The sequence below is a fragment of the Gorilla gorilla genome, chromosome 12 (assembly GCF_029281585.2).
Source record: "Gorilla gorilla gorilla isolate KB3781 chromosome 12, NHGRI_mGorGor1-v2.1_pri, whole genome shotgun sequence".
Classification (NCBI taxonomy): domain Eukaryota; kingdom Metazoa; phylum Chordata; class Mammalia; order Primates; family Hominidae; genus Gorilla; species Gorilla gorilla.
The window spans coordinates 68,965,555-68,992,052 of NC_073236.2; the positions used below are offsets into that span (position 1 = coordinate 68,965,555).

The following is a 26,498-nucleotide window of genomic DNA, read 5'->3' on the forward strand; positions in this document are numbered from 1 at the left end:
AGCAGAAAGACAAGTTTATCCTGGCATCTGAAACAGAATTTCTAGGGTTGTCATTAGCATTTTCTTTTCTAAATCAGTAGTATCTCTCAGAGTGGTGTTTCTAAAGTGTTAGTGTGCAAAGGAATCACTAGGGCTGCTTGTTAAAATTACCAATCCTGAGCCTACCTCCAGAGATTCTGGTTCCACAGCAGCACTGTGGTGGGGGCCAGTGACTTTTGTGGGGGTGTCTGAGGGCTGTGGTGCCCCAGAACCTGGAAGGGCAGAGGGGCCATGATCAGGTTTCAGATCAGTGGCCAGAGGCTTTTCTGGAAGCTGTACATTTTCACAAGCACATTTTCAAAAGCCCTTGGAGAGGATGTTGATTGAGGGGAGTTTTGGGGACTGGTGGAGATTATGGGGGTGAAAAGTCCAGAGCTATCTCTTAACACCCCTACTCTCTGAGGGCCAGGCCTTGAAAGTATTGGAAATGGGAGGTGCCTTAGGTACACTGTCATTTTACAGAGGAAGACAACGAGGCCCAGAGAGGTTAAGTGGGTTGATTAAGGTCTCACAGCTAGTTAAGAGCAGCTCTGAGACGGCAACCGAAGTATTCTGGTTCCCTATCCAGTTCCCCACTCACTACACACCTGTTCCTTCTGGGGCGAGAGACCTGAGGAAGGAAAGGAGTGAGAGGAGAATGTAGTGAGAGTTGGAGAGCGTTGGGTCCACAGCCCCCAAGGGCAGGGCCACAACAAAAATTTTGTCCTGGTTGAAAAGGAGTGAGAATCAGGACAGGGAGAATTTTGGTTTGGAATTCAGTCAAACAATTGCTATTAAAGTCACTAATAGAATTATCTTCCGAAGGCTAGCTGTCCTTTCCAGACGAAAAGAAATATTCCAAGTGTAAGACTTTTGCTTTCTTCCTTCCAGGGAGAATACATTCCCCCAAGGGAGCTCTGTTTCAGATTTTCTCCCTAGTAACAGACTCCCCTGCTTAGCTCTGGCCATCCCGGGTAGTGAGTGGTGCGGGGCGGGGGTGGAAGGGGGCTGGAAGCCTGGCTAGGGGGGTCTGCGGGGGAGGGGGCCGCTGCGGGGAGGAGGGGGGCGCTGCGGGGAGGAGGGGGGCGCTGCGGGGAGGAGGGGGGCGCTGCGGGGAGGAGGGGGGCGCTGCGGGGAGGAGGGGGGCGCTGCAGGGCGGTGGGGGTGCAATGCGGGGCGGTAGGGGGGGTGCTGCGGGGCGAGGCCGCTGCGGGGCGGTGGGGGGCGCTGCGGGCGGGGGCACTGCAGCACCGCGGCCCTCGGGCGGCCGGCGCGGCCTGCTGGAGGGGGCGCTGTGGGCACCGCGCAGCGGCCTTTTGTCAGCGCGCAGGGCCAGGAGAGCTCTCATTTCCTCCCAGCCTCGTGCGGGAAATGGCTTTAATTCTGACGGCAGGGCTGTGAGGGACTAGCGGGAACCCGAGCCTTTTGTCAAGGAACTGCGGCGTCGGTGGCCAGTCATCCCCGCCGCCGCGGAGCCGCTGCACTGCTGGGGGATCTCCCAGCATCTCTGACGAGCGCGGGCTGCAGCATGGGCAGAAAACGCTGCTCTGCAGATTAGCTGGGTGGATTTTTTTAAGCGCACCCCACCCCCCAAACCCATAAAATAACAAAACCAACCCGCAGTGGCCGACCGGAGATAGCTAAGATGCCGCGCAGGAGGTAAGGGTCTGGGGAGCGGGCCTAGTGGGCTGCCTGGTGTCGCTGGTCTCCTGGCGCGGAGACCCTGGCATCCCTCGGCCGGGCGGGAGCCGCTTGGCCCAGGTGGGGCGCGTCTGTTGCCGAGCGCGTCGGTGCTGCAGCCCTGGCCGGCAGCCGTGTGTTTTGCGCCTAAAGGTTTCTGGTGATGATGTAGCATCCGAGGCTCTTAGGAAATCAGGGCTGCAAGCACTGGCCCCTGCTTGGGGATGGTGGGACCCTCGCCCGGAGCGTAACGCCTGACAGGTGGGGCTTTCTTTTGGGTCCGAATGGAGGGGCGGCAAACCTCGCCTCGCCTAGCCGGGCGGGGCCGCTCCTCCCCTCCCCTCCCTCCCCTCCCCTCCCCTCCCCTCCCTTTCCTTCCCGCTCGGCCTCCGCCCTCCGGGGGAGCAGTGCGAGGCGGGCTTGGCGGGGCTGGGCGCGTCCCCGGGGGCCTCGCGATCGCTGGCTGCGCGGCGCTCAGCCGCAGTGGCCGGCCGAGCAGGTGCGGCGTCGGCAGCCGCCTACATTGAGATCGGGGCAACCGGCACGTGAGCGGGCCTCGTGGGTTTTGATTTTATGCGGCTCCACCACTTTGGAGGGAAAAATCCCACTGTACCCGAGGGGGTCTTGCCAGTCTGTTTCTTCCATCTTCCCTCTCCTCTCCCTGCCTCCCCTCCCTTTCTGCAGCCGGGGCGGAGGCCATCCCCGGTCCCGGAGGCGGGAGTCGGTGTCTGCTTATTTTTAAATCACATCACAGCCTACCTGGTGTTGGGGGGAAGGGAGGGAGGGGCAGACTGCTTTAGGATGCAGATCAGGCTCTCGGGTCTGGCCTATTGTCTTGCCTTTTCTCTTCCTTCCTTTTCTCACCCCTAATCTCCATCTCTTGCCCAAAACTAAAAATAGAAAATAGGAAATAGAAATAGAAAATAAAAAAGCAAGCTCCAGCCCACACCCTATCAAATTCTTTAAAAAACTGTCATTTATCTCTGACACATGATTAATACCCATCTGTTTCCTTACACCCACTCTTCCCTCTTGCTGTTTGTCGTCTAAGATTCAACTGACTCAGATGAGCTTTATCGATAATAGAAATCAAATCTCAGTTTCCTAAATGCACATTTCGTGCTTCCTGAGTAACCCAAAAGGAGTGGTTGGTCTGGCATCCTGGCAGAAGCAAAGGGATTGGAGAGGGTGCAAGCAACTGCTTTCACGTCTAGTTTGTGGATCTAGCTGGGATTCCTGAGATGTTTAACTTGTGCAGTGAGGGGTGTTCTCATTAATGGCATTAGAAAATTATGTTCCGTTTTAAGAGAAAAATAGCAAGTCAGCATTTGAAGTAAAAGTGTTTTAAATGAATCTGACCAAAGAAGAGAACTATGACGTTTCAGACTTGCAAATAATATCTCCATTAGCATATGAATAATATATGTTAGAGACTTAAAAGGGGGGTTTAGACCATTTAATATTTTTACTTTATAATGTTCTACTTTAATTGTGTAATGTGATCAAACTTTTCTCTGTAGAGACTTTTCTCCTATAGATCAGGATCTTGCCCAGCCTTTCTTCCCTACTCCTCCCTGCATAGGGCACAAGTAAAAGCAAAGTTTTCATTATTAGTATGATGTCAACACATTTTGAAAAACCACTAAAGATAAATTATTCTTTGATCCAAAATCCATAAGAATTTTGTAGTAAGCCCTATGTTCTTTCTTGTCGACCAAATTGCCTAGCCTTATTAGAAATATGCTTGTCATATACACAATGTACAACAATGCCTGACATGATATGCTGTGGTTTCTAGGCTTGGATTGAATTTGTTTTAAATATTAGTATAGTGTTGGAATTAGCAAATCTCAGCTATTCTTAAGGTTAACAGATGAGCAAATGTGTTTGCTGGCAGTGGGTTTAGTGTTAAGATTTTAAATATATATAAAAAAGACTAGTAGATATATTTATTTATTACCACCTCTTCCACAAGGGATTTAAGATAGTTTACAGGGATTCATAAATATGGCAAGGCAGCCTAACTTGGAAGTAGTTGGGAAAGAAAAAAGGACACTAAGGGTGGAGTCATAAAATGGTCTTAAGCGTGAGGCTGATACAAAAACATGAGCATGAGACCTTCTACAATGGCTACAGGCAGGAAACAAAAACAGCTCTAAACTTTCTTGCAGCATAAGCAAAAAAGAAATTGACGAACCCATGGCTTATATGTTTTATTTATTTGTTAAACTCATTCACACACTTCTTCACTCAACAAACATTCAGTGAGGACTTACTACGTGCCAGGTTCTGTAAGACGTACTGGGAACAAAGGGATAAAGCAGATAGACGTGGTCTGTGTCTAATGGGTGCTTAAAGACAAATGCAAGAAATGGACACTCATCAAGAAATCTCTCAAATGAATATATAATTACAAATTGTGATAACAGCTATGTGGGAAAAACACAAAACACAAAACATTATATGGCCAGAACATAAAAACACAACAATTCTTTTTTATTTTTTATGTTTTATATTTTTTTGAGACACAATCCCACTCCGTTGCCCAGGCTGGAGCGCAGTGGCATGATCTCGGCTCACTGCAACCTCCACCTCCTGGGTTCAAGTGATTCTCATGCCTCAGCCTCCCGAATAGCTGGGACTACAGGTGCGTGTCACCACGCCCGGCTAATTTTTGCATATTTAGTAGAGACGGGGTTTCGCCATGTTGGCCAGGCTGGTCTCAAATCCTTGGCCTCAAGCGATCCGCCTGCCTCTGCCTACCAGAGTGCTGGGATTACAAGTGTGAGCCACTTTGCCCAACCAACAGTTCTTGATTCCGAGACCAGAAAGGAACTTTTTCCTAATGTGACATAGTGTTTGAAATGATGCCTTCGATCACCTCCTCATCAGACACAAGGACAACTTTCATAGGGTTGTTTTTCACAATGGCCCTCAGCATGAGCTAATGATATCATGCCACAGGTCTCTCAGCCCCCTGGGGTTCTGAAGATATATGTATTTTGAAGGATCTGTGTATTCTCTGACATTAGTGGTTTTATTCCAGTGATAATCTTTTTTGCGGAGTCTTGCTCTGTCACCCAGACTGTTTGAGTAGGGATCTTGCTCTGTTACCCAGGCTGGTATGCAGTGGCATGATCATAGTTCCCTGCAGCCCAGACCTCCTGGGCTCAAGCGATCCTCCCACCTCTCCCTCCTGAGTAGCTGTGAATACAGGCATGAGCCACTGTGCCTGGCCTATTCCAGTGATAATCATAAATAATTAGCAATAAAAATGTGTTCTGGATCATCTTGATGGCAAGGCTGAAACTGATGCTGGAGTCTGCGTTTGCCTTTGTATCTTTCCATTTGAGCCATGGGCAGGCCTGGTGGCTCCAGCCACAGCCCGGGTGAAGGGAAGGGGAGTTGGAACAGTGGAGACAGTGAGTCTACACAGGACACACACAACTTGCCAACTCCAAAAGAACAGCTCCTGGCGACCACTGCTCTATTGGCAGGGATTGAAGATCTCACACCAGTTCACCTTTGTATGGATCAAGTTTGCAGCAATTTATTAGCAGCAGATGTAGTAAAAACACAACAGAAAAGTTGCTGTTGTGGATTTTAACAATATTTGAATTAGATCTTCATTTAATGCATATTTAGTAACTCTCCAATAGGCACCTTACATCTAAGAAAATGAGATGGGGCTGGGCGTGGTGGCTCACGCCTGTAATTCCAGCACTTTGGGAGGCCGAGGCAGGTGGATCACCTGAGGTCAGGAGTTCGAGACCAGCCTGACCAACATAGTGAAACCCCATCTCTACTAAAAATACTAAAATTAGCTGAGCATGGTGGTGGGCAACTGTAATCTCAGTTACTCGGGAGGCTGAAGCAGGAGAATCACTTGAATCCTGGAGGCAGAGGTTGCAGTGAGCCGAGATCACGCCACTGCACTCCAGCCTGGGCAACAGAGCGAGACTCCATCTCAAAAAAAAAAAGAAAAGAAAATGAGATGGGTAATTTGTTCTGATGGTTAAGTGACACCAGACTGTCTGACTTCAAAAATTATTTTTCTACTTACTAGCTGTGAGAGTTTAGGCAAGTTATTCAACCTCTCTCCTGCTCAATTTCTTATAATAATATAGGAATAAATATATGGCATTGATTGCATGGTGATATTATAAGAATGAGTTGTTACATGTGAAAGACTTACCTATTGCAATAAATTAATTTTATTACTTTGATATTTTGAAGTTGATAGTTGTATTTGTACATTGTTTTGGCATTTTAATAATATAAAAGCTGTAAAGCATAGGTGTTTAGAACTGGTATTTATGAGTATACATATTTAAGTTACATTTCAATAAAAGTGACTTAGGTCAACCATGAGGTCATGAGAAATTTTTTCCGCCAAAAGGGATTTTTATATAGTTTAAGCATTTTGAACTATGTACAGGGACACACACAGATTCTTGGAATAGAAATTTGAATCTTTAGAAGAGATTGCAGCCACAATATTTGACTCCACATACGTTGGCTGCTACAATTTTAGCCTGAAAGAATTTTAAAGCAATAATATGAAAAACTGCTTGTCTTCAATGACAACCACCACCAAATCTTCCAAACTCGAAGAGCACTCATGGAATGGCAAGCTTCTAGTAAAGATTTCATCCCGGTCTGTCTTCCAAGATAAACTACATAGGAAAGCTTTGCCAATGTTACTGAAAGAGATGAAGAGAAAGTGTATCCTCTGTGGAGTCCAAACTTCAGTTGTATAGATTTAAACGAGTTTATTGATTATGTTATTCAAATTTATTTTAAACTTTTCTTTGTACCTAAGTGATCTGTCAAAGAATACAAAAGATGTTAGTCTTAAATGATATTTTTGGCTGGGTGTGGTGGCTCACGCCTGTAATCCCAGCACTTTGGGAGGCCGAGGCGGGTGGATCACCTGAGGTCAGGAGTTCCAGACCAGCCTGGCCAACATGGTGAAACCTCGTCTCTACTAAAAATACAAAAATTAGCTGGGTGTGGTGGTGGGCGCCTCTAATCCCAGCTACTCCAGAGGCTGTGGCAGGAGAATTGCTTGAACCTGGGACGCGGAGGTTGCAGTGAGCCGAGATCGCACCATTGCACTCCAGCCTGGGCAACAAGAGTGAAACTCCATCTCCAAAAAAAAAAAAGAAAATGATATTTTTGACCGCTTTCCTTTTGCTATGTCCTTTAGCATGTCCTTTAAATCCATATATATATTATATACAGTTATATTTATATATTTGATATATAATTATGTAATTATATGTATAAACATGTATTTGTGTATTTTTATATGTTTTTACATAGTTATATTTGATGCTGTGTTACTTAGGGCCCTGATTGCCCAGGACTGATGGGTTTTCTGGGATGAGGGATTTTCAGTGCTAAAGCTGGGACAGTGCCAGGCAAATGGGGATGACTGGTTATCCTCTGTGACACAAACGTTGTGACCCTTGACTCTCCATTGTGGGGTGAATCTTCCATATTTCCAGACCTTTTTTGTCTCATTGTATTTTTATTTTTGTCTTAAATTTTACTGTGTGATAAGAAATCTGGTCCTGCCTTCTTTCTGTTTTCATTTCCCTGGCGTGATGCTCATTCTCTTTCTTCTTAAGCTTTCTTCTTTTATGTCATTTTGATTTTTGTCTATTTTAAACATCATAATTGGATTTTAATCCAATTGTGACTCAATTTACATTTATTATATGTGATACAGTCACAGATCTTCTAAAATTTTATTTTACATTAAAAAAATTCCAAGCTATTTTCCCACCCCCTTTCTTAACTTAAATGTAGTGTAAGAGTCCCTTGTTCTTTAGATAAAAGGGAAATTTTCTGCCCATTTTTTTCTACTAGTCTTCATTGACATTAAAAAATATAGTTGTGTTGGCCAGGAGCGGTGGCTCACGCCTGTAATCCCAGCACTTTAGGAGGCCAGGGCGGGTAGATCGTGAGGTCAGGAGATCGGCCATCCTGGCTAACATGGTGAAACCCCGTCTGTACTAAAAATACAAAAAATTAGCCAGGCGTGGTGGCGGGCACCTGTAGTCCCAGCTACTTGGGAGGCTGAGGCAGGAGAATGGCATGAACCCGGGAGGCAGAGCTTGCAGTGAGCCGAGATTGCACCACTGCACTCCAGCCTGAGCAACAGAACGATACTCTGTCTCAAAAAAAAAAAAAGTTGTGTCTATTTGTTCTTTCATAAATAATGAGAGATTTAGTATACTTTAATTCCTTCCTTCCTTCCTTTTTTTTTTTTTTTTTCTGTCACCCAGGCTGGAGTGCAGTGGTACAATCTCATCTCACTGCAACCTCTGTCTCCCGGGTTCAAGTGATTCTTGTGCCTCAGCCTCCTGAGTAGCTGGGATTACAGGCACCTGCCACCATGCCCGGCTAATTTTGTATTTTTAGTAGAGACCAGGTTTCACCATGTTGGCCAGGCAGGTCTCGAACTCCTGATCTCAGGTGATCCACCCACCTCGGCCTCCCAAAGTGCTGGGATTACAGGTGTAAGCCACTGTGCCCAGCTTTAATTTCTTTTTTGTTGCCCATCTACCCCCACTAACTTTTTGCCTTAAAAACATTTTGGCTTTTAGATCCAGATTATTGTCTTTAAAAAAAAAAAAAAGCAATGCATGCTTTTGCTTTCCAGAATTATTTTTGACATTTATGTTTCCTAACCATACTAACAGCTGCTATCTAGACTGAGAGTTATATAGGTTACAATACTCAGTCCATTTCCTATGCTCAATCTTCATTTTTACTTATTCCTTGATTAGTTGGAATCTTTTTCAGGAAAGGTAGTATATTCCGGTAGTTCTTGCTTGCCTAAGAACTTCTTTATGTTGTCGTCTCACAGTAACATCATCCTTTTGGGGCATACACTTCTTCATCATAATCTTTTTACCTAAAAACTCCAAATATTATTCTTTTGTCTTCTGGCATTTTGTATGATGGAAGATAAGTTTGTGGCCAACTTTATCAAAATAACTGTATGAAAGTCCACAAAAGTTTTGTTTCTTTCCCTTGTAATGACTACTTTATTTTTAAAAAAACCCTTAAAATATATAAAACAAAACACAGATATAGGAAAGGACATGAAACAAATGTGCAGTTTAGTGAAATATTATAAAGTGAATGCCCGTGTGACCACCATGCAGGTCAAGAAGCAGGACACAGCCAGCTCCCAGAGCCCAGTGCACCCTTGAACCACACCCTGCTTCCCCCTGGAGGTAACAACTCACCTTCCTTTTATGGTAACCATTTTCTTGCTTTCTTTTATAATTTTATAATCTAAATTTGCATCCTCAAACAAAGTACATCAGACTTGTTTCTCTGAAACTTTAAAAAATTAGAACTGTACCATTTGTATCTTATTCATTGTTACAACATCTCCATGGTGACTACTTTGATGCTTCAAAAAATATATATCAAATTTATTCCAAGAATATTTGGAGCCCTACTTTGCTTGGTGCTCTGAAACTCATTTTGTCTGATTATTGGGGAATCCAGCACAACCAAGAAGGAAGTGGTTTGTGTAAGACAGTGGTCAGTTTTAGACAAGACAAGTTTGAGGTGGGGATGGCCAGCAGAGAGGCAGACGTATGCATGTGTCATGGCTGGGACCCAAGATCTGAGTTGCAGGTTCAGGGTTATAAACACACATGTGTAGGTTTCAGAATGGCACCATGGACCTAAATATTTGCCTTTCTTTTCTTCAAAGTGTCCAAAGACAAATATAGTAAGGAAAACATCGATTTGAGTTTCAGAGAAGAGAACAAACACTGGGCCTAGATTCTTTAAGGACTCTGTAAAAGTTAGAGTACAGATGGTGCCAGCCAATATCACCCAGCCCATGAGCATCAACAAGGGGCTTTCCTGGGAAGAAGCAGTGATGTCCTCTCAGCTGAGTGCTAGTATCCCCAGGCTCAATGAAACAGGGCTAGATGGGCTGTGGTATGGTCAGTGGGGTGGGGATGAGGGATATAAATCTAAGGGCCGTGGGAAATCTATCAGCACTGCCACCTTGAGTGGCAGACCCCCATCTTAGTCTGCCTGTGTTGCTATGAAGGAATATCCAAGGCTGGGTAATTTATAGAGAAAAGGTTTACTTTGCTCATGATTCTACTGGCTGGAAGACTGGGCAGCTTGTGGAAGCCTCAGGCCGCTTCCACTCCTGACAGAAAGCAAAGGGGAGCTGGCGTGTGCAGAGATCACATGGCAAGAGAGGAAGCAAGAGAGAGGGGAGGAGATGCCAGGCTCTTCTTAACAACCAGCTGTCATGGGAATGAAAAGAGTGAGAACTCACTCACTACTGCAAGAATGGCTCCAAGCCATTCATGAGGGATCCACCACCATGACCCAAACACCTCCCACCAGGTACCCCCTCCTTCAACATGGGCTTTGGAGGGATCAAATATCCAAACCATAGCACCCTCAGTTCCTCAGACATGTGCTGAGGGAGCTCCCAGTAAAGTGGGGATTCAATATATCCAGCTTCAAACAAGGTTGATTCTGATCACTTCACCAGATGCAGCTAAAAATAAAGATACAAAAGTACGTAAATAAACGCTACTCCACCCAGCAGTAAATACCTGTAATGTATTTGATCTAACATAGGGCCTCATCCTGCAAGCTTCCAGGGCAGGATCTGGAGGCCAGGGAGCTTAGGATCTAGGTACCTGAATACAAATTTCAGTGCTCCATTTAATGCCTGGAATGGTTTTCTCTGTGCCTTTTTTCCAGCTGTGAAGTGGCTGAAAAAAACTTTCTAAGCCAAGTAGTAAATCCCTGTGGCTTCTATCAGTAGCAGCTCTAAGGACCATTTGACATCCTTCACCCCATCCCCATGGTTCCCTGAATTGATGACAATTCTAGTAGTTTCCATGAGTCCAGGCTAGACTTTGGTTTCCATGTCGATGTTGCCTTCCATTCTGCCTGGGCTACTTTGCTTGGGTTCCTGTTTCATATGGCCACACTGCCCCTGGCTGAAACTCTGGATTACTTTAGAGTCCCCCCACCTTCTTCCCTGCTTCCAGCCCAGTCTTCCTCCATCCATAGTTTATTATTATTGTTTTTCTGAGACAAGGTCTCACTCTGTTGCCCAGGCTGGAGTGCAGCAGTGCAATCATGGCTCACTGCAGCCTTGACCTCCTGGGCTCAAGCAATCCTCCCATCTCAACCTCCCAAGTAGCTGGGAGTACAGTGTATGCCAGCATGCCTGGCTTATTATTTTTTTAATTCTGGTAGAGACGAGGTCTCACTATGTTGCATAGTTGATCTTTTTAAAACAAAAATCTAATCTCATCATTTCTCTACCCTCCGGATAAAGCCCAAGCTCCTTACCTGCCTCAACTGCTTTTCCTCTTTTTCCTTTACGCTCTACCCCCTAGGTAGGCTGAACCACTCCATTTTTCTGAACATGCTTTCCCACCCTCCCAGTCCTTCCAAAGCAACTCTTTCCACCTCCTTATATGCCCTCTCCCCACCTTTTATCCAGCCAGTTAGTTCTTTTAGAAAGCCAATAAAATAGACAAACTTCCAGAAAGCCTAATTAAGATACAAAGGCAAAAAAATTCACAAAGCTAGAAATGACATATGGAGCAGCATGGAGAAAAGATGTAAAATCTCAAGAACATTGTGCATTATTGTATCCCATCATCTGTGAAAATCTTGATGAAATGGACTATTTCCACTGAAAATATGCATTACCAATATTTACTCAAGAAACAGAATGTCATGTTCCCAGATGGGAAGAACCGATGTTATAAAGATGTTGATCCGTCACAGTTCCTGCCGCGTGAATGGCAGCCTCCCTGGTAACCAGAAGTGATGGAGATTTGTTCCTATTTTTACGTTCCTTCGGTAATTTTCTGTGGAATTTTGAAAGGGTCGTTAAATGTGCTTGACTGTGAATCATTTTATTGAAGGGAAAATCAATACAAGGGCATTTGAATGTTATTTTTAAATTGTTTTTCTCCAAGAACAAATGAAGTTATTAAACTTTGAAATGCATGGAGGCTTTATGAAACACAATTTCATTTAACAATGGATGTGATTTTCTGCCTGTGTTATTTTATTGAGTATGAATTTTATCATGTTTGCTTTCTTTACTCGGCATGGAGTCTCCATAAGAATATCTAGGGGTTTACTTTCAAAAATCTACTGTGAAAAGACAGGAAAAGTGAGGGCGGGTTTGGTTCTTTCCTGCTTTCCTCATGTCAGATGGCAGAGCATCCATACTGATTATCTCAGTATCCCTTTTTTTAGAATTTATTCTCCTTCCCTCTTAACACCATATTTCTCTTAGATCTTTCCAACACCCTCATTTGTGTCTTAAATTAGCTACATCTGTTACCATAGTTATGCAGTATCCAGCTTAACCGTTCCATACTCATTCCCACCATACTGTGTGTGAGACTTCCTCTCTCTTATTTCATAAAATATATCATTATTTTTCTTTATTCGTCTCCTGTCCCCAAACTTTTAGTTTTTAAGGCAACACTTGTTCATACTTAATGAGTCAAATAGGACTGAAGGGCTTCTAATAAAAGGCAACAATCCCTGTCCAAATCCCACCCCAAATCCCTTATCCACAGGCAAACCAATTTTAGCTGTGTTTTTTTGTTCTGCTGTAGATACCTCTGTATCCCAAAATAATATGAATGTACTGCTGTTTCTGAATGTATCAACTGTGATCATTGTCTAGTGACTTTCTGCCATAAAAATTAAGGTTGAACCAGCCAGGCGCGGTGGCTTATCCCTGTAATCCCAGCACTTTGGGAGGCCGAGGCAGATGGATCACTTGAGGTCAGGAGTTCAAGATTAGCCTTACCAACTTGGTGAAACCCTGTCTGTACTGAAACTACAAAATTAGCCAGGTGTGGTGGGGCATGCCTGTAATCCCAGCTGCTTGGGAGGCTGAGGCAGGAGAATTGGGTGAACCTGGGAGGCGGAGTTTGCAGTGAGCCAAGATCGCGCCATTGCACTCCAGCCTGGGCAACAAGAGCTAAACTCTGTCTCAAAAGGAAAAACAAACAAACAAAAAACCCTCGAGGTTGAAGCTTACTTGCACTACAACTCCATCTCTTCACCTCTCTTCTGGCCATCCCTACAACTCCAGACAATAGATTCATTACAACCAGATTTCCCATTCCATCCACTGTTGATCGTGTCACCTGACTCTATGCCATAAATAAGGCTATTACCACCACGTCTCCTTGCCTGCTCCCTCCTTCTCTAGCTGTACATTTACTTTTGTACTATCAAAGTTGATAAAATACTCTATTTCCTAGCCATGGTTGGTTTCTGTGATTTGTCTATAAGGTAATTAAAACAAATGAAAACTCCTAACAGTGTTCAGTATCTGACTGAGTTGATATTGCTTACTGCACAATAAGTAGCATGCTAGGATTTCATCTTTCTTAGGACTCCAATGTCCCAGTCCAGGGTGAAATTCACATGAATTGTTATCTGGGGCTCCGTAAGTGACCCACAGAGATAGGCTTTAATCTGCGGGCACCAATACCACCATAGTATGGCCCTAGTTCTCTCCTGCAGTGTGTGCAGTTTCTCTAAGAACACCTATCTAGTGATTGAAGCTAATAAATCCAAAAAGAACTGTGTCTGCATGCTATTTTGAGATAAAGAGTTAATTCAACTGAGTGCCTGACTGGGGACCGCTGTATGTTGGGGGAGGAAAGGGGGTAGGCAGGATCTGCTGTTCTGTATAGAGAGCTGCAATTTGTGCTTGTGTTCAGCCTCTTTTGTTTTTCTTTCTTTCTCTTTTTTTTTTTTCTTTTTTTTGCTGAGATGAAGTTTCACTTTTGTTGCCCAGGCTGGAGTGCAATGGCGTGATCTCAGCTCACTGCAACCTCTGCCTCCCGGGTTCAAGCGATTCTCCTGCCTCAGCCTCCCAAGTACCTGGGGTTACAGGCATGTGCCACCATGCCTGGCTAATTTTTGTATTTTTAGTAGAGACAGGGTTTCACCATGTTGGCCAGGCTGGTCTCGAACTCCTGACCTCATGATCTGCCCGCCTCGGCCTCCCAAAGTGCTGGGATTACAGGCGTGAGCCACCGTGCCCGGCCGTAAACATTTTTTAAAATAGATAAATTTGACCTGGATAGCAGCCCCACTGTTCATTTTTATGAGGAGAGGGAGGGAGGGCTAAATAAAAAATATTTAAGAAAATGTGCATTTACATTTGCTGGAGGTGTACTAGATGATGAGTAATTGGTCACAATGGTAGGTAAGTGTATGGTTCAACCCAGCTCATCAGTCAGTCAACAAGTGTTTACTGAACACCTTCTATGTGTGGTTACTGTGCAGTGCTGGGGATGCCACAAGCCAGGAGTTTACACTCTAGTGAGGAGAGACAGACACTAAGCATAAAAACAGTGTCAAGCATTGATACCCATTATGCAGAAGATAAACTCATTTTAACATGAGGGAGGAGGCTGCTTTAGCCAGAGTGGTCAGGGAAGGCTCTTTTGGGAGGCAGCAGTGAGCTGTTGCAGGTGGGTTCGTGAGACGGATCAGAGGATAAGCTAGTGGTGGCTGATTGCAGGCATTTTCATTATGCTATTTGAGGCCACATCATTGGCCGAGAGTGGAGCGAAGAGGGAGTCAGGGAAATTTGAGATGAGAAGGTGGGAAATGATCCTGTTGAAGAGTTTGTACTTCGAGAGAAGGGCAGGTTGCTTGGCAATGTTAAGAAATCATTTGAAGGTGTAGAGGGTAATTTGAAGTGAGTCCAGTCCACAGAGTTTTGTGCAAGGGTCAATGGCCCAGATGCAGGCAGGGGCAAAGTCACATAGGGTTTAACTAAGGGTGGGGCTCTGTGAGGTAGAAACAGTGGTGGGTGAGAGGGCAGAGGAGTTAGAGGTGTTTTGCGAGGGAATGGTTATCCAGTTGGATAATTTAAGCTACATGAGAAGAGATGGGAAAAGTAGAGTTGGAGATAGATAATTAAAAAGTGATTAGCAGGTATCAGAGATGTTGGAGAATTGCTAGGAGGTGGGGTGCCAGAGCTGGGCTGGAAGGGGATGGTCAGAGTAGGATGTTGACATCCACACATTGAAGGTGGTGATCTTGGTAGCAGCAAGATCTAGGGTATGACCACAGGAGAGGGTGACTGAGGCTGGGGTGGAAGGAGAGATAAGTGGCATTGGAGGCCATGAAGATGTGATGGTGGGTGTCGGGTGGATCACCATGTAGATGTCAACGTCAGCAGGAGTGAGTAAGGAGAGTGGTGGAGGGGAAGATGGTTAGCCAGGAGCTGGAGTCCTCGGAGAATGAGAGGAGTGGCTGGGCAGTAGAGGAGAGTCACAAGGAGGAGTGACAGGAAGTCAAGTTGGAAGACTGTGCTTCCAAGGTGATGGGGTTTTGAAGGAGTGGAAATAGACAGAGGTGACTATAGGGCTCGAGGAGATGTGCACCCAGGCCCTGAGTACCTGGGATGTGGAAGAGAGTGCTGTGGGGCAATAGTGTGCTGTGGGAGAGCCACATTTTAGCTTCTTCGTTTGTGGATCACAGAAAGTGGGCTTTATGTAGCTGAATTTGGAAGTGCTGCCAAGAATTATGTGATTGTTCAATTTGATTGGTTTCTAAGCAGGAAGGAAGGTAACCAAGGAGGCATTATTGACTTTGGGCTTGTTCAAAACTCAATTAAAGGTAATTAACAGTACTTGGTGTTGTTTACCAAAGCACTTGTCTCAGGAGGGATCTCCTAGCAGTTCTTGTGAATTGTAGGAACTCCCTCCCTTGAGGCATCTTGTGTTTTCATGTCATTAATTCCTGCCTCACCCCTCAGCCATAAATCTCATGGAGGGGATAGAAGGCTTCTGTCCTTTTGTATCATCATCTTGCTGTGGCTCTATGATGACGCCCTTGTCTAGCCTTGTTCTGCTGACAGTGACCTTTAATGTAATAAAATGCTTACAGGAATAATGAGAATTGATGGAGAAGATGCACTTTCTTGTGATTTATGCCTCTATGCATTAGAACATGAGGACATTTTGGAGGAACGAAGCATGTTATGGGAGAGCGTAGGGTTTTTCAGATGCGTGGCCGAAAATCTCAAAAAAAGCATCCTGTGCTACCTGGCAATTCTAAGGCATTTACTTTCTCACTTTCCAGAATGACGAATTCACTGCTCTTTTCTCCAAATTTCCTTTCCTCTCCACCCCACCCACCTTTCTGGGTGCCTCCAGCTTCATTGAGAAACAGAAACAGTGATCCCGGAGCTCTCCTGTCTTCCCACCCCCCAACCCCTGACACACATCCCTGACATGCTGCTCTGGGTTGAGTGGCCCCTGCTTCTATCAGAGGCCGTCTTTTCTTCTGGGCTCTGGGGCCTTTTCCCTCTCACCATCTCAAAAACACCACCATGGCAATTGGCCTTTCTCTTTTCTGCATCATCAACCTCTTTCTTCCTTCCCCCCTCCTCCCATTTCTCCCTTTATGTTCTCCTTGAAAGAGTTGGCTTTGCTCTGTATCTCTTCCTGTTCCCCACTGTTTATACTTGTCCTCTTTATGGCACTGAGGCTATTCTTGTCAAGGTCATTGAAGATGACCTCCATATTGCCAAATCTAATGGCCTCTTCTCTGTTCTTATCTTACTTGACCTGTCAGCAGCACTCAACACTGTTGACCACTTCTTGAAACATTTGGATTATCTGGCCTGGAATACTGCCCTTTTCTGGTTTTCCCTTGCCTCACTTGCTGTTCCTCCTTTTCTTCTGTGCAGTTCCTTTTCCTCCACCAGACCTCTAAGTGTGAGAGAGCTTTGCCCTGCACCACTTTGTCTTCCTTATACACTCTCTCTGGTGAGCTCTTTTGGGCCTTGGCTTTAGACTTCATTTTTGTGCTGATGAATCCAAAGTTCCTATCTCCCCAGAACTCTACTTCACTGCTTCTGGAACTTTACTGTACACACTGATCACCTGGGGAGCCTGTTAAAATGTAGATTCCAGTCTCATTTGTCTGGAGTGGGGCCTGAGAGTTTGCATTTCCAATAAGCTCCCAGCGATGCTGATGTTGCTGGTCTCCGGATCTTACTTTGGGTAGTGAGGCTGAAAACCTGTATATCCAACTGCTTCCCTGACATTTCTACATGCATGTCTTACAGGCGTCTCAGACCAACCCTAAATGACCCTCTTAGAGCTCTTGATTTCTTTACTCAAACCCATTTCTCTCTGCATTTTCCTTGTGTCATCATCCCAGTTGCACAAGCCAAAGATTTTGGAGTTGTCCTTGGTTTCTCTTTCCTTCACTTTTTCATCCAGTCTATCAGCAAATTCTGCTGGCTCAGTCCTCCAAAACATATCCCAAATCTTTCTACTTGGCTCCCTTATAATAGTAGTAGCTGATATTTATTCAGTACTTCCTGCATGTCAGGCTGTGTTAATGACATATATTTATATTTATAAGTATTTAAAGTCTAATCATCACAATAACCCTGTGAGGTAGGTGGTATTATTATTCTCATTTCTTGGATAAGAAAAGTGGACACATAAAAGGCAATAAATAATTATTTGCAGATGGAATACATGAATAAACTTTATAACTTATAACTAGGTAACCCTACATAGACCTGCAGTTAATGACCTAAAAAAAACCCAATTTATTCTCTTGGTTTATTTTTCTCCCTTGTTATGAATATAATAATAATGCCATTGATATGCTTAGAGAATTAGGGTTTCTGTGTCCTTGTTAGGCACCAATGACATTGCAAATGTCCATTGGCAAATGTCCAAAGCACGTGTGTGTTACAGAATTTGTAGTGTCTTTGGCTTGAAACCATTTTTGACAAAGGCTATATGCATTTAAGGCACTAAAAATGTTTATGTCTGATAATTACAATGTCTTGATGTGCCTTGCTGAAACATTGTCTCTTGTGTGCCCTTGTGAAAAGCAGGGACTGTTATATTTCCCATCATATCCTTGCATTTTCTGGAACTGGGGAGATATCTTGAGAGAATGACTTCAAGCTCCAAGATGTGTTCCTTTTCTTAAGTTTCCTTTATCTTGATTGATTTTGAGAATATTGTTCTCTGTGCTGGTTATCACAGTTACAGTGTATGATGATAAATGATTGGTGCTCTGGATAAAACAACCTAAATAGTCAAGTAGATGGAAACAAGCTCATATGACCAAAGTCTAAAAGAATCGAGTTGTTTCGATTGGAGAAGAGCAGTTAAGCAACTACTTTCTTATGCCGTTTATTGTAAAGGAAATCTTTAGTAAGCTTTTTCATAAAGTAAAGACATCTTTTGTAATGTGAATAATTAACCTAGTTTTAGGAGTGTAAGTTTCTTTTAAGAATGGGAAAGGGAGATACATTCATTTTTGTCCTAGTAGTTTCTATCACAACCCTCCAAAAGAATCCTCTCTCTTAGGACTTTTAATATGCTAAGGCAAACATAACACCAAACGTAACACTGTATTCCTTTTTCTAGTTTAGTTCAAAGAGACATCCTAGGAAGTAAGATTTTTCTATATAAGTGGACTCAGAAAAGCTAACAAGGTACCCTAAGCATTAGTAAGGGCCTGCTGCTCCGACCTCATCCCAACCAGCCCTGCCCATCTTTAGGTTTCTGAGTAACAAGAGTCAACTGTTATATACTGAAACATTCCCTCTGGAATTCCAGAGTGTCAAAGTGGAAGGGATCAAACAGATCTTCCAGTCCAACCTCTTCATTATAGAAATCAGACACATGAAGCTGAGAAAAGATAAGGCACTGATCCAAGGTGAGGCAGATTAATTAATGGCAAATTCAAGGCTCCTGAAAAGTTTTTCTTTAGGGCATTTATATTCAAATGTCAGCGTCTCCCATTTTTAAAGTCAGAGTTTTCAAGATGCTATTTGATTTCAAGGAAAAGTGACAGGAAGCATATCAATTTTTTATAAGAATGTAAAATATGGTAGAGGAGCTAGGGTGTGGGGAGGCAGTTTCTCTACGTGGCCAGGTCTCAGTGTTGGCCCTTAATTCTCATTCCTGGACACAGGAAAAAATTATAGTAATTTAGACATGGTTATAATGTTACAGAGTATATTAATTTCCCAGGGCTGCCTTTACATGGAGATGGCTTAAATGGAGATCTCCTTAAATGGAGATGGCTTGACGTAACCAAAATGTATTCTCTCTCAATTCTGAAGGCTAGAGGTCTGAAATCAAACTGCTGACAAGGCCGTGCTCCCTCTGAAGGCTCTAGGGTACTCCTTCCCTGTTTCTTCCTACCTTTGGAGGGTGGCAGTAATTCTTGGCATTCCTTGGCTTGCAGCTACATCAATCCAGTCTCTACCTCTGTCATCACGTGGTCTTTCCTCTGTGTGTGTGTGTCTTCTCTATGACTTTGATGACTAAATCTTCCCATTCCTTATAAGGATGCGGACCATTGGATTTAGGACCTACCCTAATCCACTATGACTTCATCTTCACTTGATTGCATCTGCAGAGATCCTGTTTCTAAATAAGGACGAATTCACAGGTTTCAGGTGGATATGAATTGTTGGGAGACACTTTGGGGACATGAATTTTGAGAGACTTTTATGTTTCAACATTTGCTAAGAATTTATGTTTGTACCTCCTGGAAAGGCATGATGTTTCCCTGGTTGAGAGAAAGAAAAAGAAAGAGCGAGCATGAGCACGTGCACACTTGGAGCATTGTTTCTTAAGGTATATTTGGTAGGACATTATTCCCAAGAGATGTAACGTGAAATAAGTGTCCATGGCCAATAGAATTTGGGAGACACTGTACTCTGCCCCCCTCTCAAGAGCATCATCAGGCACCTACGATATGAAAGGCTCAGAAAGGTCCTGTAACAAGGACCTGTGTATACCCCACTGATCCCCAAACTGATTGGACAGGAAAATCTTTTGTCTGTGTGACACTCTATATTGGTTAAGAATTGCCTCCAGCTGCATGAAGCAGAAACCTAGCCATAGTGGCTTAGCCAAATAGGGACTTATTTCCATTCCCCAGAAAGTCCAGAGGTTGGCAACCCGGGGCTGGTGCAGCGACTCCTTATGGTACCAATGTGCCAGGCTCCTGTCTGCCTGCTCTGCCATGCTTAGCAGGTGGTATTTTTTATCCTGAAAGTTTGCAGCTACTCCATTTCCAGCCTTTAACTACCTTCTAGACAGGGAGAAGGAGGAGGAAGAGGTGAGGGAAAAGGATAGTATTTCCATCAGGAAATTAGACTTTCTCAGAAATTCCCAGAAGATTTGTGCTAACACATTATTGACCAAGACTGTATCAAATGGTTGCTTCTAGCTTTGGGGAAGGCTGGAAAATGGGTTTTTTTTTTTTAGCTGGCCATATTGTTCCCTGATAGGGAGGAAGAAGGGGAGGTGAATATTGCCTAGCTAGCAGTGACTGTCACACATATAACTTCCCCTGGCATTAGTGACCAGGAAGTTGCCCTTGTTAAACATTTGTCCTAACTGTCCTTCACAAGAGAGTGCTTCCTATGCAATTCTAGGTTTTTAGCATTAGCCTCTGATATGGTTTGGCTTTGTGTCCCCACCAAAATCTCATCTTGAATTATAATCCCCTATTCCCCGTGTGTCATGGGAGTGACCCTGTGGGAGGTAATTGAATCATGGAGGTGGTTCCCCCCATGCTGTTCTCCTGATAGTGAGTGAGTTCTCACGAGATCTAATGGTTTTATAAGCATCTGGCATTTCCCCTGCTGGCTCTCATTCTCTCTTCTGCCGCCTTGTGAAGAGGTCTCTTCTGCCATGATTGTAAGTTTCCTGAGGCCTCACCAGCCATGCAAAACTATGAGTCAGTTAAACCTCTTATCTCTATAAATTACCCAGTCTCAGGTATTCCTTCATAGCAACATGAGAACGGACTAATACAGCCTCCAAGTTTGATCCTGCCAAACAGGATCTGTACTGAGTTAGTTCAGTACAGCTCAAGCAGTTTAAGTGTGCCCATACTCATATAGCTCAATGCTGCACTAAGTGCCTTTTAAATTATTTAATGGCTTGAACTGTGTTGCACTCCTAAGCTAATTTCATTTTCTTTAATGTGCAATAATGGCATTTGGGACTTACCTCTCTACAAACCTCCAAAATCCTTTGGACATATAGCTGCCACATTTAAAGTAATATACTTGAAATGCATTGTAGAAGCAATGCTTTCTTCTGGCCAGCATTTTAAGTGGTGAAAAGACAGAAGCTTTCACTTTCTCAAAGAGTGGCTCAGAGGACCTTGTCAGTGGCAGGGGTTTTCAGTGATCACTTCTGTGGTCACACGTTCTAATCACCAGGGGAGCCAAAGAGCAAGTCTCCATTCCCAGGTAGGAAGTGCTCTGCTTTGGATCTGGATAAAATGGACCTGCTATGAGGAGCCTATTGTGGCAGGAGAAGCCATAAAGATCTTTGTCTTTTAGTTCTCCTTGTTTTACCTTAAGTGGTCAGAGAGGCCACACAAGACCAGAGGGAAGGAGTCTAGTTACTACAGCATAACTCAGCTTACTTTGATGAATAATAATGTCAATGATAGCTACACAGAGACACAGAATAGATTCCAAAAAAGGATTCCTTTTTTTTTTTTTATCAGTGTTTGAATATGTGACATTTCTGATTTTACCTCTAAATACTTGGAGTGAGGAGGAGGGCAGGACCCACATGATAAGGCAAACATGTCTTCAAACTTAAGAACAGAAATTTTCTTCACAAGTGAGGGCATGGTGTCCCAGGAGAAAAACTATATGGAGGTTGTGCCATCTCCATGCCCTGCTGTGACCACAAGCTCTTTTTTTGGTTCTGGGTGCAAAGATTAAAAAAACACTTGTTTTTCCTATCAGCAATAATATGTCAAGATTTTTAAAAACCATTAAAAATTTATGCCATTATAAATTTTCAAGGAAGTGCAGGTCACATAAAGCCTCATATCCAAAGGTGGAAGCTGAAAAGAGCAAATGCCTTTGTACCATTTCAATTGTTGACCTACTATACAAAAAACAATTGAATTTCAAATTGTAATCCCATTGAGTGCAAAGGAAACAATTTGTTTACAAGTTTCCACTGAGCAATGTTTCAGAAAGGTCAATCTGAGATTATAAGTGGCTCCTAAGTCACTAGTCCATAAAGAGATACTGTCGCTGGACACAAAATGTGTGTAGAAGATATAAAGAAAAGGGTAATGTAGCAGAAGACAGGATGGGTTTCTCTTGCCTGAGTGACTATGCTGTGGCATGATGGGAAAGCATGACTCATAATGGGTGAACACATAGCATGATAGGAAGGCATATAGCATGATGGGAGAGCATGTGGCGTGATAGAGCCTGTGGCATGATGGGAGAACACATGGCATGATGCGAGAGCATGTGGCATGATGCGAGAGCATGTGGCATGATGGGAAAGCACATGGCATGATGGGAAAGCACATGGCATGATGGGAGAGCATGTGACATGATGGGAGAGCACATGGCATGATGGGAGAGCATGTGGCATGATGGGAGAGCACTTACCATACAGCTCTGGATTGTAATCTTGAGGTTCAGCTTTCTTGTTTAAATCCATATTGGACTCTTAGGCTGGGCACGGTGGCTCACGCCTGTAATCCCAGCACTTTGGGAGGCCGAGGCAGGCGGATCTTGAGGTCAGGAGATCGAGACCATCCTGGCTAACACGGTGAAACCCCATCTCTACTAAAAATACAAAAAATTACCTGGGTGTGGTGGTGGGTGCCTGTAGTCCCAGCTACTCAGGAGGCTGAGGCAGGAGAATGGTGTGAACCCGGGAGGCAGAGCTTACAGTGAGCCAAGATCAGCGCCACTGCATTCCAGCCTGGGCTACAGAGCGAGACTCTGTCTCAAAAAAAAAAAAAAAAAAAAAAAAAAAAAAATCCATATTGGACTGTTAGCTCCTGGAGTGCAGGGACCATTTGCTAAATCTTTGCTGTCTCTCAGCACATAGCCCAGTTTTCAAAAACTGTGAGAAGAGTAGACATTTGGAGAACAATGATGCCTAAGTAAATCTATCCAAAAACATTTGGCTCAGATGCTAACTTGGCAGGCCCAGGCTGTGGGTCAGTGTTGGGAAGGCCAGGCATGGGGGCTGTTGCTATCTTGCTAGAGTGTGGATGAGACCTGAATTCTGAGGAGGCAGAGAAATCCTAGAGGCCAGTGGACTCAGTGAGTATCCTAGGGCTACACAGCTGACAAACTAATAAATACAAACTTGACTCCAATTGTTTTCCCTCCCGGCCCAGTGTTTTCCCATCCTACCCTATTGGGGAAGTGGTAGAGTCAGACTGCGTGAGTTAGAATCCTAATTGCCCCCAAGTACTAGCAATGGGAACTTGCACATGTCTACTCACCTCTCCTACTGTTTCCTCATCTTGGTGCTACCTACTTCAGTAAGGTTATTGTGGGGACTAAAGGGTTAGTGCTTGGAGTTAGTGCCTGGTCCCATGAATGTTCCATAAGTATTAGCAGCTGCAAGCTGTACTACTGCTGATGCTTTTAATGTTTGCATATTCTTTAAAGCTCCAAAAGGAAAAGGAAGCTGAGTAGTATGCTAGGTACTGTAATCAAAAAGAACTATTCGAGAGATTTACCATGGTAAATAATTCCACCACCCACTGATGAGCGCCCTCAGAGCTCATAGAAGAGGCCTATTAATTCTGCTCCAGAGATCAGAGAAAATCTCACAAAGGGGTTGACATTTGAGCTGGGCCTTACAAAGCAAGTTGGAATATTCTTGCTTGGTTCAATTCCTTCTTGGAAGAATCCCTTTAATCACAAAAGCTATTTTATTTATTGGGTGCTATTTTACAAGTCATTATCATAACGACAGTCTCACTAGCTCATTATTGAGTTCTGAAAAAGGGATATCTATTATTTACAACTTTTCCCTGTCATTTCCATAACCTGTAGGTTTTCAAAATAGATTTGTTTCACAGTGAATTTAGATAAAAACAGTCCTTATTTTGACAATAACTTACATTGAGTGATATTTATGTAATACATACAATTAATCTGTTTCTCTAACTATTGGCTACAGGGGTTGGACTCAATTTATCTCCTCTCTGCAGGGTCTTTTGTTGTCCTTGGATACCACCTCACATATGTCCCTGAGTATATAAACTCATTAATCATAAAGATGGTGACATTCCTTGGAGTAATTGGACATTATATAAAAAGCATCTGCTGTGCTTTCTCAAGAAAGAGGGGCAAGCAATCTACTGTTCCCAGCTGCTCTCCTGGGAGGGTTTTTGGTGAGGCTATAGTCTGGCTTTGGATGGAGATCTCCTGCCCCTCCTGCTTTCCCAGCACGTGCCATTTTTCTGTTTTGTGTGGGGATGTTAGAAACACTGTGAACCTCAGAGAAGCGGCCTGCATCTCAGGAGGAGACCAACCCCTTCACATCTAAGTACAATGTTCACACTCTGAAGCCCTCCTCTCACATCTTAACTTGTTCCCTCTCCTCTGATTCTGTACTTTGTGGTACTGTCCAGAAAGGAGTGTGGGAATAAGAAACAAAAACAACAACAACAACCCTACAGCAAGAATGGGGTTGGGGTACTTTAATAGTTCACCTTGAAATCTTCTTTTTTTTTATTTTGAGACGGAGTCTCGCTCTGTCGCCCAGGCTGGAGTGCAGTGGCATGATCTCGGCCCACTGCAAGCTCCGCCCTCCGGGTTCACACCATTCTCCTGCCTCAGCTTCCCGAGTAGTTGGGACTACAGGCGCCCGCCACCACGCCTGGCTAATTTTTTGTATTTTTAGTAGAGACGGGGTTTCACCATGTTAGCCAGGATGGTCTCGATCTCCTGACCTCAAGATCCGCCCGCCTCCGCCTCCCAAAGTGCTGGGATTACAGGCGTGAGCCACCGTGCCCGGCCGTTCACCTTGAAATCTTAAGTTCAGTTCCATTAACTGATCCAATGCTCGAAAGAAGACAATTAGAGGTACATTCAAGTCACCACCAAGTCCTGTGTTTTGTTTTGTTTGTTTTTGTCTCCTAAACATCCGAAGCCTATCCACTGTTCTCCAGCTCCCCCAGGCCCTGAGTCCAAGCCCGGTCTTCCCCACCTGAACATCTGCTGCTGCCTCTAACTGACCCCCACACGCCCACTAGTGACCCATCCCCTATTCTGTTTTTCAGTGTGAGCATTCAATATGAAAATGGGACCTTGCTATCCTCCATTTAAAGCCCATTAATGTTTCCCATTATTCTTAGAAAAAAGGCAGAATTCCTCTGTGCTCGAATCTCATAGACCTTACCCTTTGCCACTCAGCTTCAGCCACAATGGACTTCTTTCAGCTCCTTCAACTCATCAAATGCTGTCTAGCCTTCGAGCCTTACATTAGCTGTTCCCTGCACTAGGAATGTCCTTTCATGTCATTTATATCTCAGCCTTCCACCTCTTCAGAGGCCATTTTCCCTTTTTCTCCCTGTCCCAGCATGTCTGTATGTATTGTCCACACATACAGCTATACAAACACATACACACAATTTAGTTCAGAACCGTTTGAATGAAGTGCAGATATCATGCTATAATAAATACTTCAATGTGTGTTTCCTGAAAACAAAGACATTCTGTTACATAATTGCCCAATACAATTTTTGGTAATTGTAAACTAGACAATTAACATCGACAAACCTTTCATAAACCAGGCAATTAACATTGGTACAATCCTACTATCTAATCTATAGGGTTTATTCAAATTTTGCCAATTCCAATTATTTCCATGGTGGTTACCAAATGGTGAATATGTTGCCCTATTTTAATTCTTGTCATAGTTCTTATTACTCTGAGTTTTAAGAGTGTAGGATGTATTATCCATTTAGGATGTAAACACTAAAAATAAGCTCCTTACCTGGCCTGTTTACTCCTGTATTTCCCCTGGCACCAGGAACAGTGTCTGACACATAGAAGATAAATATTTGATTGATGAACAAATGAGTAAATGGCTGACTGGATGGCTATGACCTAGCATGATTTGGCTGCCATGTGTCATCCCTGCTGTCCCCTCTAGGCTTCTCAGCTCTGCTCTGGCCACACTGGCCTTCCTTTAATTCCTCATGCTCTGTATGCTCTGATCTACCACAGGACCTTTGTACATGCTATAGTAATCTGGCCTGGAACACTTTTTTCTTCCTATTTCATTGTTGACTCTTGTTTTTCCTTATAAGACTTGATGCCTTTAAATACAGTATAGCCACAGCTTCCAGGAAGCCTCTACTCTAGGTTTTTCAAACCAGATTTATTTTAAAATAGACCTGGCAAGAATCTCAGAATTTTACAAACTTCTTTGAAATGTTACACACTTGTTGAGAAGAAAGAGCATTTTCTTCTCTTCTTCTCCCACTGTTAAGTGTTTTGAAGCAGATATTGTCCCTAATAAATTACCTGACTGGTGGTAACATACAAAGCAGCCTGGAGAGAGGAGACAGCCATAAGACGCTGCCTCTTCCTCTGTGAAATGCTGAACTTTTCCTTTCGACCAGAGGTGCCTTATGCTCACATTTCTTTCATGGTAATCCAGCTCTCAGAGAAGTGGAGTAAAAATACAACCAAATTATATTTTGTACATGTCCTTTTATGAGTCATATGCTACTGTATGTATTATCCAATTACACATGCACAGTACTGTGTGGGGTGATACATGGAGAGCCATGCCCTATTCCTCATATCCACTGAGGAGATGTTCAAGGATAATTTTGACTCCAGCCAATATTGACCGTACTGACAGGCTATGGACGCTGACCAATCTATCATAAGATGTGACTTTGCTGTGATAATTTTGACCTCC

The 26,498-nt window shown here is 43.8% G+C and overlaps 1 protein-coding gene across 1 annotated transcript in view; it reads left to right on the top strand.

Moving 5' to 3' along the window:
- Window positions 1-1,270: 1,270 nt before the first annotated feature.
- ADD2 (adducin 2) overlaps window positions 1,271-26,498 on the top strand; it is a 111,132-nt gene continuing 85,904 nt past the window's right edge. Inside the window, exon 1 of the mRNA XM_063695814.1 lies at window positions 1,271-1,677. The gene's annotated coding sequence lies outside the window, so the exon portion shown is untranslated. The remainder of the gene's footprint in view (window positions 1,678-26,498) is intronic.